Source organism: Gossypium arboreum, chromosome 10 (assembly GCF_025698485.1).
Source record: "Gossypium arboreum isolate Shixiya-1 chromosome 10, ASM2569848v2, whole genome shotgun sequence".
Taxonomy (NCBI): domain Eukaryota; kingdom Viridiplantae; phylum Streptophyta; class Magnoliopsida; order Malvales; family Malvaceae; genus Gossypium; species Gossypium arboreum.
The window spans coordinates 109,370,047-109,374,726 of NC_069079.1; the positions used below are offsets into that span (position 1 = coordinate 109,370,047).

The 4,680-nt window shown below is 36.2% G+C and overlaps 1 non-coding gene across 1 annotated transcript; it reads right to left on the reverse strand.

Moving 5' to 3' along the window:
- Positions 1-4,214: 4,214 nt before the first annotated feature.
- On the reverse strand, positions 4,215-4,321 carry LOC128282703 (small nucleolar RNA R71). Its single transcript, XR_008273057.1, has one exon. It is a non-coding gene; the product is annotated as a small nucleolar RNA R71 (small nucleolar RNA).
- Between the last annotated feature and the right edge of the window lie 359 nt (positions 4,322-4,680).

The window sequence follows — 4,680 nt, forward strand, 5'->3', positions numbered from 1 at the left end:
TATTATAGATCAAGGAAAACAAGATTCGGGCTTAGAACGAGGTTGAACAAGGTTAAGCATAAACTCGAAATAAGTAGACGTACTCGAAACCGAGGTAAGTTCATATGTCAATGATAATGCAATGATATTATTATTGTTCATACTTGAACTTAAATTGATGTGTTAACATTGTGTGATGAATATTTATTTAGTTGATATGTAGATTATATATTGTAACAAATGCCAAATTATAATTATATGCAATACCATGTTTATCTTATGGACTAATGTCTAAATAAACATGGAAATGTGTTGAATTGGATGTACATTGCATGAGCCGTAAGATGTGAGGCTCGTGGGAGTGCGCATATGAAATGATAACTTGTATGAATTGACAATGAATGGGATATCCATCGAGATTCCGAGAAATTCAATGAGATTAATATGAGAAATGAAATAAAAGGCTCTTGCCATGATACATAATGTATGTTATTTGATAATATTATGATGCATGTGAGTTTTCATGTTTGGACGAGTGCAGTGCTAAATGATAGCACAGGTAAGTACTCAAAACCCATGAGCATGTGTTTGACATGTGAAATGAAATGGACTTATGACGATAGTGCAAATGAATGAATGATATTTATGAGAATAATTTCTATGACAAATTTGTGATGGTTATTATCTTATTGCACTAAGACAGATTTGGTACAGCAGCATTGGTCCAATTTTAAAATCCACAAAAAAATTTTGAAATTGAATTAAAAACTTAATAAAATATGGAATTAAAGCTTAATGTAGTTTCAGATAAAGGAAACGGTGTAAGCAAAAGAGTTCTGTATCATGAGATATTTGAATTCATGTGAGACAGAGTCGGAGTGATTCTAGACTCCCCTGTCTCAACTTTGGAAAATCACTAGAAATTTTTAAAAAAATAATTATGAGTTAAAATTCATATTAATAAAATTCGTAATGATTCTACTTTCAGGAGAAAGAGATAGAAACATTATCCAAAGCTCGTACTAGGAGATAAATAAATTTTAGTGAAGAAAGGTCAAAGTTGTCAAACAGCAAAACAGGGGAGAATTTTAATAATAAACTGTACTTATTGGCTAAACCAAAAATTCTAAAAATTTTATGATAATAAGAGATATGAGTCTACTTTCTGGGGAAATTAATGGATATTAATTTGGAGTTCCGTAGCTCGAGTTATGAATAATTTATCGACTATGACTCGAGTAGACAGTTTGACCAGAATATGAATAAAAGCATAATTATAGTTGTTTTACCTAAGGAAACATGTTATTATAATACTTATTATTTTCATATGGACTTACTAAGCGTAAAGCTTACTCCCCCTTTCCATCTTTTTAGTTTTGACAGGTCAGCTCAGGGTTGGAGATCGTCGGAGGCAGCATCACACTATCGAGCCTTTACCCTTGGAGTATTGACATGTATATGTTAAACGTGTTAAAGTGAGTGGCATGTATAGGGACTTAGTTTTTCTATGATCGATGTTGTTGTGATTAGCCAAATTTATTGGCTTATAATTATTTTATGTATGTAGCCATGAGATGTGGCTTATAATAATTTTGGCTTGTAAGCCTATTCATCCATGATATGTGTAAATGTCTTGTGATGTGGGTATGTGATTATGCTTGCTCACTATGTATAAGAAATATATGACATATGTACATGGTGAATGCCTTAGGACCATTCGAGATGGTCATGGCCATGGAATAAATATGTCATATGGTAATAAGTTGTTAGTGCCCTAAACATGGATGTCTAATTTATAAGTTAGTATAGGACACGGGTAGGCCACATGGGCGTCTACCATAGCCATGTCCCAAAGTCAGTATTGAACATAGGTAGTCCACAAGGGCGTGTGCCATGGCCATGTTTAAAAGTCAGTGTTGCCTACAGACTAAGGGCACGGACGTGCCCCAAGCCACACCGGCTTGTGAGTCCACAAGACCCATCTATACGGGCGAGTGACACTCCTAAGCTAGAAATTTTTCAGTTGCCCAAAGTTTACCGAATGTTTTCTGTTTTGTCCCGAACAGCCCTAATGTAGATTATTTGCCTCAATGGCCTGTATAAGGGATGATATGCATATGTTCTAGAAGTTTTAATTTTTGGGAGAAATTTGGTGACCCGGTTTTGTATGTTTATGAATGTTTAAGTTTGGTAATGCCTCGAGCCTTGTCCCGGTGTTGGATACGGGTGAGGGGTGTTACAAAATTTTTGGATGATTTCTCCTTAGATTTGGTGAATTCGATGCTCCTAATCCTTTAATTCATGTTTTATACTTAGGTGAGCATAGGAGAGTAAAAAGAGTGAGAAACTGGCCGAAAACAGAGAAAATTGACCCACATAGGAAATCAACACGGCCTAGACTTCCTCACACAGGCGTGTCACACAGCCATGTCCATTTGGCAAGATTGAAGCACGACTTACACGGGTAGACTACACGGCCGTGCCTATTCAACAGCCTTGACTACGGGCTGGAGTAATCGCACACGAGCGTGTCCCTGCCGAGCCCAAGTATAGTCCTATTTGGAAAAGGCCAATTTTTAGGGCTCTTAGGCATTCAAAAGCCTATTTAAACACCTGAGGAGGCACTTAGAAGAGCAACGCAGAGTAGGAAGCAAGGAATTACACAAGGAAAGCGAATTGATCCATCTCAGAAGCTGGATTCATCATCAAGATTGAAGATCTCCCTTCAAGTTCCTTCAGGAGTTTTGGTTTTTCTTATGTTTTGTTATCTTTATGCTTTTGAGATGTTTTCTTTTATAATCATGAACTAAACCCCCTAAATACCTAAGGGGAATGAAACCTAAGACAAATCTTGTTATTATTATCTGAATTGTATGATAAATATTTAACTTGTTCTTAATTATGTGTTCTTAATTCTTGTTTTAATATTCCAGGATATTGATACAAGTTAATCCTCTTATTCAGAGGAGGAATAGACCCTGTCTAAGAGTAAAATTGTCATAATTAAGCGGAGTTGATTACGCGCCTAGAGATAGGGTGACAAGATTTTGCCGGATTAGGTTGAAACCTAGTAAGGGAATCCATATATTGAGTTAGTGCAATTCTAGGGTGTTAATTAGAAAGAGATTTCAATTATTCAACCTAGGGTTAGACGTTATTAGTCTCGAGAGAGATAATAATATAACTTAGGGATTTCTATGGAGCAAGTCAAATGAATAAATCGTCTGATTCAAAGTCAAATAACAAGTGAAGTTTAGGTGGATTTTTCCTTAGGTATTGTCTTAATCAATCGAATTTTCCCAAAAGTATTTTCCCACATCTTCTTTCTGTGCATTCTTAGTTTAGCAATTAGTTTAGATAACCAAAGCTCTTAATTTTTAGGCTAGATAATAAAAAGGAAGTAAATACTAGTACTCGTGGTTCCTTTGGGTTCGACAGTCCAATCTTGCTGAACTATACTATTGTTTGATATGTATACTTGCCTTAATTGTGATAATAAGTTAGTCTCAAGAATGATTCATTCATAAATCTTTAAAACCTGTCGCGAATATCACGTATCAAGTTTTTGGCACTGTTTCCGGGGAACTAGGATATTAGGAACACTCGATTTTTATTACTTTAGCCATTTTACTTTTATTGTAATTAAAATTTTTATTTTCTTTTCTAATTCTTCATTTATTTTCTTCTGACAGGTTTTTCTATTTTATGACCAGAAGAAACCCATCAGGACCATTACTCTTTGACGGTGAGATCGACCGTACAGTTTGCAAAAACTGAAGATAAATAAGGCGAAGATATTTCAACCACAACTGAGGAGATGGCTGAAAAGCAAGAAAATCTGCTACCTCCTGCGATTGCTGCTAATCAGAATCCTGCTCTGCGTACTACGTATGATTATGCTAAACCTTTTTTAACAGGAACCGAATCGAGCATAGTTGGGCCTGCTGTTGCTGTAAATACTTTTGAACTGAAACCTAACACAATTCAAATGAACAACAGTTTATTCAGTTTGATGGTTTGCAGGATGAGGATCCCAACTCTCACTTGGAAAATTTCTTAGAGTTTTGTGATACTTTTAAGATCAATGGCGTTTCTGATGATGCCATTCGCCTTCGATTGTTTCCCTTCTCATAGCTAAACAGTGGTTGAACTAGTTACCATGAGGGTCAATCACTACTTGGGAACAAATTATCGAAAAGTTTTTATTAAAATATTTTTCACCGACTAAAACAGCCAAATTATGTAATGATATCTCCTCTTTTGTCCAGATGGATTTAGAAACACTCTACGATGCATGGGAGAGATACAAGGACCTTTTGTGAAGATGCCCTCACCATGGGCTACCACTCTGGCTATAGGTCCAAACGTTTCACAATGGTCTGAACCCTTCGACTCAGTAGATGATTGATGCAGCCGCTGGTGGAACTATCAATAATAAGACACCTGAGGTAGCTTACAAATTTATTAAGGAGATGTCACTGAATAACTATCAGTGGCAAGTTATGAGGACAAAGCTAACGAAAGCAGCCGGTGTTTTCAACCTCGATGCGGTTACTATGCTATCTAACCAAGTAGAACTCTTAAATAAAAAGATTGACAGTTTGTGTGGTTCTACTCAGGTACATCAAGTGATGAGGTGTAACACCCCTTAACCGTATCCAAGGGCGGAACAGAGTACGAGGCATTACCAGTCTTAACAAT